Below are 7,427 nucleotides of genomic sequence, written 5' to 3'. Positions count from 1 at the left end.
CAGTGTCTGGTACTTTATCTTTGCAGAAAACTCATAAATTAGGAGGAACAAAGTTAAAGTAGAGAAGAAATGGAATAGAAATCAACAGGGTTACTGATGGAAAGTAGAGAATTACCTGTAAAAAAATCTAAATGTTCAGAGCCCTTTGGGGAGGATTTTATCGCTCCTATTTTTTGATTTTAATTAGATGGCAGAAATACAAATAAGGGATTTGAGAGTCTATAGAGGATCAAAAAGTCGATCAGCACTCTGTGATAAGATCTCATATGATCAGTTTATTCCAGGGGAGCAAAATGTTCTGTAGAGTTGAAATCAAATAGAACTACTAATGTAAAATGGAGTTACCTTGGGAAATATGTTGATTACAAGGTAAATGATGATACTTGAAAGAATCAGGAGGAATCTTGTCTCATAAATCTTGACTTATTTACTAAACTCTTACTAAAGCACAGATCTGAACATGTCAGCACAACCCTTTCCTTCAATAATAATCAGTGGCTCCTTATCACTTTAAGGATCACACATAAATCTTCTTCTGAAATTTAGATCTCTTTATCAACCTGTTCCCCTCTTATCTTTTCAATATAACATGTTACTCAACACCACACATTCTTTAATCTAATGATGGCATCTTCTTTCCTAATACCACTATGAGATATTTGATCTCTCCAAATCCCTCAGTTTTCACTGGCTGTCCCCCATGCTTTTAATGTTTGTGTGTCTGAAATAGCTTGTTTTCTCATCTTGATTTCTATCATGAGCTTCATTTTGTTGGTGTTCAGTTTTCTTTTCAGTTGGTCAATTGTGTGCTGTACTTCAGTGATCTGGATTATAAGATTATTCTTTGAGTCTTCCATGTTTGCCAAATTCTTTGGTCACATCTTGATCTCCCTAGCTTCTAGCTGCATGAGCAATTTTTTATAATAAAGTTCTAAATCTTCTTGTAGTTTGGTTAGAATTTCCTCCAATGAAGTTGTGATTTTCCTAGTTTCAAAATATTTCTTCTTCCAAGCCTCCTGAGCACAATATCTTTTCATTTTGCTTTGTTCAAATAAAGTTTTCACTTTTCTTATCAGGTCTTCTCTCGTCTCTTCCAAATGACATCTTTCTTCCTTCACTTGCTTCATAAGTTGCATAATGTTGAGTCTCTCATTTTGTAACATGAGGATTCAAATATTCCTGGAGCAAAAGCAAGGAGTGGTAGTGAAGGAGGAACAGAAGAACCTGGTAGCTTGTCATAATCTTTGTCACCTCACGGATCTTCCTTTCTTCTAGTGGCTTCAGTTATCTTGTCTCCATTTTCCCACAGGAATTGGCTTTTTTTATTTTGTACATGTAAAATACGTTTATCGTCTAATGCTTCTAGAAATCCATACTTTCTTGCTGGGTATTTTTTAATCTTGTTGTCTTTTAGGCTGACTTCTTTCTGATTCTTGAGGGGAGACACTTTAGAAGTATTTTCTACAGGGCTTGGATCTTTTTCATTTTTCTGGTTTGAAGAGGTTTTGCAACTCTCTGGTTGCTGGGCAGTTTTATCTTCCTCAGAAACAATACAATTATTCTGCTGCATATCTCCCACAGTAGATGATGTTGATGTTGTTGAATAAATATTTCCTAAGTGGTCCACTTTGGGAAACAAATATAATTCTGGTTGAAGAGCATATGGTGGAGCAAATGACTTGAGTTTCAGTTCCTTTTCTTGCTTTGTCTTTACCACAGTTAAATTGTTTCCTATTCACTTCAAGAATAAAAATTTTTCTGCAACAGCCTCTTCACCCAGGAACTCACCCAGCTGCTCCCTCAGGGCTTGTAAAGTAAGAAGAGGTGACACCCTTATAAATCCAGCTGAAATAAATTTACTGACAACATCTATTGAAATGGTATTTAACTTATAGTTCCATGATCCTTTAGGTACATAAAAAAACATGAAGTTCCACCAACTCTGATGAAGGAGGTCGACTTGGATTGAATGACATAGTCATCAATGCCAAGTAAGGTAATAAATGCTTCTGATTGCTTCTTGGTGGTCTTCTTTTTCATTTAAGCCCTACTTAATGATAGGGGTCATAATACAGATCTTCTAGGTGACTTAATGATAGGATTCCATTCATCTTTTGTCTTCAAGTCCTGTAAATGCCAGCACTCTCCCTCTCTCCCTCCCTCTGGCTAAGCTCCACAGGACAGCCCCCCCCCCCCCCCCCCCCCCATGCTTAGAAGGTTAACTCTTTTTATCTCTGCCTCCTGACTTCCTGAGTTTTTCAAATTGCAATTAAAATCTCACTGTCTACAAGAAGTTTTTCCTGATTTGCCCTTAATTCTACTCTACCATTCCTCTGTGGATTACTTCCAATTGATCTGGCAAAACATAGTTGTCTTCCTCTTCACAGTATGAGATCTTTAAAAATAAGGATTTCTTAGGGGCGGCTAGGTGGCACAGTGGATAGAGCACAGGCCCTGGAGTCAAGAGTGCCTGGGTTCATATCAGGTCTCAGACACTTTATGATTACCTAGCTGTATGGCCTTGGGCAAGCCACTTAACCCCATTTGCCTTGCAAAAACCTAAAAAAAATAAGGATTTCTTTTCTTTCTTTGTATCCACAGCACTTTGAACAATATTTTCCATATAATAGATACTGAATAAATGGCTGTTCATTGACTTGCTATTTCTCATAGTTGATCAGGTACAAATTTCCCAAAAAGCATGTTATCAGATATTTTAAATTATTAAAAAATGAAATTAATCTGACATTGATGATCACCTCCTCTATATTATTTTCTCTTTTTTTGCTTTTCATGACTTTAATTCTTATGGCTTTTTTTAAGTGTCTGATCACCTTTACTGGTGCAGTATCCATAGCCTGATTCTAATTGTTTATTTATATTAGTAAGACCTTAACCTTCAGCCCTAATTTTTTCACCCTATATTCTCTTTCATGGTTAATCCATAAGCTGTGAGGAGTTCCATGGTCATTGATATGCAGATGGTTATCAGAGTTATATGTGAAAGAGAGTTTGGATCTCCCCATCTCTACCCCTTCTCACTAATTCTGATTATTATTTGATCAAATAACTGTTTCATACTTTATTAAGTATGACAATGCATATATATATACTTTTTTATACTTTGTTAGAATAGCAATACATTTATTACATTCCTTTTATTTAACATAATTTTATCATCTGTTGTATGTATGAAAGATGAAGAGCTAGTAACCAAAACACACTTAATTTAAAATTGCAACTCTAGTGCCTCTCCTAGCTCCTTTCCTCTTTAGCTACTGTATACTGGGACAACAAGGTGATGCAGTAGATAGAATAGCAGCACGGAAGTCAGGAGGCCTCAGACTCTTGATATGTACTAGCTCTGTGACCATGGACAAGTCACTTAACCCTAATTGCCTCACATCCAGGACCATGATATCTGTCCGCTGGACCCACATGACTTTGGAAGAGAAAGTGAGTCTGGTGACTTAGCATAGCATCACTTCACTCAAATCCATTTCATTTGCTTATCATGGCACCAAATTCTTGATGTCTTGGTCTTCTTTGAGGATGAAGGACAAACAACAATATAGGACAGTTTCTAATGGATATATTAAGGAAATCTGAATTTCAATATGTTCTCTATCCCCCCCCCCATTTAACTTCTTTCAAATTACCCTATTTCAAATTACTTTACATCTTTCTTTGTTACCAATACCCACATGTTTTTATTTACCTGAAATATATGACTAGTTTTCAAGTCTTTTCCAGTTTTTCTCTGACAATTTTCTTGTATCTATTCCATTCTATACTCACAACTTGACCATACTAGTTCTTATACTTTTTTGTTTGCAAAATTTTCCTCTTAGCTGTCAAAATGAATTCCTAAATAATATATCTAAAGAATAGATCTGACCATAAACTTTCTGATGTAAAATACCTCAATGTCTCTCTTTTCTTATGTACAGTATCCAATTCAAATTCAAATTTTAGCTTTGAAACTCCTTCACAATAAGGCCCTCAGCTACCTTTGAAAGTTTAATGCCTAACAATTCCCTTCCAGTTGAGAGAAACTGATCTTGCTATCTCTCCTACTCCTATTTTCCTTCTCCATATCTGTCAGATATTCACTTCTATCCTCTTCATAGAATTCCTAGTTTGCTTCAGGGATTGCTTCAAGTCACACATCCTAAAGAATCTTGATCCAGCCTACTGTTACAATTACCTTTGCAGTATTTTGCATAAACTTACATATATCTATATTGTTATAACAGAATATACTTATCTTAAAGGTAAGAATAAATTTTCTTTTATTTTCTAGCTTTAAATACAAGAACTGACATGATAGTTTATGCATAAATATATTATATATGTATATATAAAATCATATATATACATGTGCATAAATACATCTATATATATGTGTACACATACACATATGCATATAATTTAAAATTTTTTGATGGGCTCTCTAGATAGCCCATTCCAGTTATGGATACCTCCTATTATTAGGAATATTTTGTTTGTTTTTTTTGACATCAAATCTAAATTTTCCTCTTTGAAACTTCCACCTATGATTCTTGATTTTGACCTAATAGTACCAAAGAGAATGATTCCAATCCATATTTCTGGTAAGAACCTTTAAATATTCGAAGACAAATATAATCCTTCTTGACCAATCATCTATTCTTCATATCAGCAATAACCTTTTCCCCTCAATTATCACCATATGATCTTATTCAAAGTTTCCTAAATCATCCTAGTTGCATTTCTTCTCCAGTTTAATAATATATTTTAAAAGGTGTCAATAAATCATAATAATTCTCCAATTTTAATCTGACAAAAGCAGAGTTTAGCCTAAAGATAACCCTCATTCTGAACACTCCAAGCTTTCTTTATACTATATTATAATGTAGCCTCACTTTGCCTCAGTAAGAATAGCATGTAAACAGTTTGGAAGAACAATTTGACAGTCTAAGAAAATAGAGCCTTTTCTTTTTTTGAGAATGATCAAAATTGAATAAACTGTATTTTTATAACTAGCAGCTTTGTGTACATATATATATATGTATATATATATATATACATATATATATATGTTTAGTTAGTTTTGCAATTATGAATGAAACTGCTTGGGTTGGTGCTGTTGTTTTAAAAGATTTTGAAGAATTCTTTTCTTTGAATCACACAATACATTTTGAATTTCCCAGATAACACTGGATTAAGTTCTTTTCTGTTTAATTAAGAAGGAAGATACCACCAAAGCTATTGGTGGGCCTTATATCACATGTATTAACTTTTAGCTAGCAACCAAAGAGTATTTCTGTTATCATGAAATTCAGAATACTTATCCTAAAGCTGTGTAAAGTACTAAGATTGTTATTTTTAGCTGAAAAAAAGAAATTTGGGAGTCAGGAATTTGGCATTGCCAGGTTGATTATATGCACAAAGCCATCACAAATAGTAAGAATTGTGAACAAATTACCTGAGCAATGTGCAAACCACAGCAAGAAGAAATATGATGGTGCTACAGATGCAGTGAATTATGAATATAGGAAATTTGTAATTATAAACAAATTTTTTATTCTTTTATGCTGTTAAATTTTGTTAAAGTGTAAAATACTGTAGGCTCTTGAGATATACATGGGACTCCTATTATTCCATTGTTAAATGGAAAATTTGTACCATCTCTTCATTCCCAACCCCAGCTTCCCACCTTCTACCTAGTCTCAATCAAGTAAGGTGGGGGGGGGGGGGAGGATTTCCCCTTTGCCCTCATTACCCAGATAATAGGCAAGACTAGTAAAAACTGGCCTAAACTGCCCTCTAGGCTGGTGGCCTCCCTGGTTCAATCAGCTCTCCTTGACTCTCTTTATCTCCTTATCTCTTTCTGTCTCTGTCTCCCAAGCAACCTCCTCCTAGCCTTTTGTTATTCAATTCTGTCCTCAAAATGCCTATCACTTCTCCAGGAGGAGAAAAAATTTTCAATCTGTCTACTTTGCATCAATCTATAATAAATTTTGAGCAGTTTAAAAGTCCAGGGATTATGTGAATTCATTCACTTTTCACTAGCCCTCAATCTCTATTTTCCTTAACTCCATTAAACAGTAGGAGACAAAGAAAAGAAAATGAGGGGGAAAATGTATACCAGAAAATAAGGGAAGTGGGGGAAAAACCCAAAGTATGAGGGCAAAATTTTAATTAAGTTCATTATGCAGTAATGGCATTATGTAATGCATTTGCCAAAACATTTAACAAATACAAAACAATATGCTGTTCCTGCAAATTCATGATTATCCCTGGGGGTGAGATCAGAATATACCTACTCACAAATATTTTTAGTCAAGTGCTTTCTAAATAAGCCCAAGATAAATTATAATGCTTTTCAAAGAAATGTGATTTGACTCTAAGAAACAAAAACAAATAAAACACCATATTATAACAAAATCTATGTAATGTTAGAGTTAGAAGTTAACTCAGTGGTCATCTAGCCCATACATCTCATTTTGCATCCTAGAAAATTGAGACTTAGAGAGTCAAAAGTATTTATCCTCTATAAGAGCAGCTAATAAATAGGGAAACTAAGATTCCAGTCTAACTTTCTCTATTCAAATACAACTCACTATTTCTTCCAGCTTAATATCCTTATTTGAAAAAAGTACCTGCAGTCAGTATTCAAACACTAATCCATCAGTCAATCAATTAGCAAGTATATGTTCAGCACCTACTCTGAGCTTGGAGTTAAATAAAACACTTAATTCAATAATTTAATCTGATTCAACTAATATTTGCAAGCCCTTTGTAGAGAGAATTGGTAGAGAGAAAATTTAGATAAGACGTTTTCTTTATGTAGTTAGTAGGAAGTTGTTAAAGTACAAAGATGACAGGGTTACAGAATAATACATTAGTGTTTTAGAGAGAAGCATAAAACGAAGTTCTATGTGACAATAATTGAGGAAAAAGAAAGGATAAATAGAGGAAATAGTGAATTTAATTTTAATGGAAAAACTGATAGGAATTTAGCAAGGAAAAATAAGAAAGCATTTTAGAGAAAGAGAATGAAATAATCAAAAGAAGGGAAGCAGAAGCATATTAGGTATGCTTTGGAAAGAATTTGCTTGAGGGAATTAAAGTGAGCTAAAGTTGGAAAGGAGGGAGTACTAATTGTGAAGGTCATTAAAGATTAGTGTATCTTTTATTGATTGACCCCATATACTTTTTTGGGGGTGAGGTAACTGGGGTTACATCATATACTTTTAAACAAAGAAGCAATAGAGAACTGACATGAAAAGTACATTGGGTTTGGAGTCAGAAAACTTGAGTTCTAATCCTTACTATATACTGACTATACTTCTTCTTAATAATAACAATAACAGTCATAATCATAATCATAGCAATAGCAATAATAGCAATAATAATAATAATAATAATAACTTGTATTTGTA

The 7,427-nt window shown here is 33.9% G+C and overlaps 1 pseudogene; it reads right to left on the bottom strand.

Moving 5' to 3' along the window:
• Positions 1-731: 731 nt before the first annotated feature.
• LOC141491895 (spermatogenesis-associated protein 1-like) lies at positions 732-2,028 on the bottom strand (annotated as a pseudogene).
• Between the last annotated feature and the right edge of the window lie 5,399 nt (positions 2,029-7,427).

Source organism: Macrotis lagotis, chromosome 6 (assembly GCF_037893015.1).
Source record: "Macrotis lagotis isolate mMagLag1 chromosome 6, bilby.v1.9.chrom.fasta, whole genome shotgun sequence".
NCBI lineage: Eukaryota > Metazoa > Chordata > Mammalia > Peramelemorphia > Peramelidae > Macrotis > Macrotis lagotis.
The sequence above is the reverse complement of the archived record's forward strand: the minus strand, read 5'-3'. Positions and strand labels throughout refer to the sequence as shown.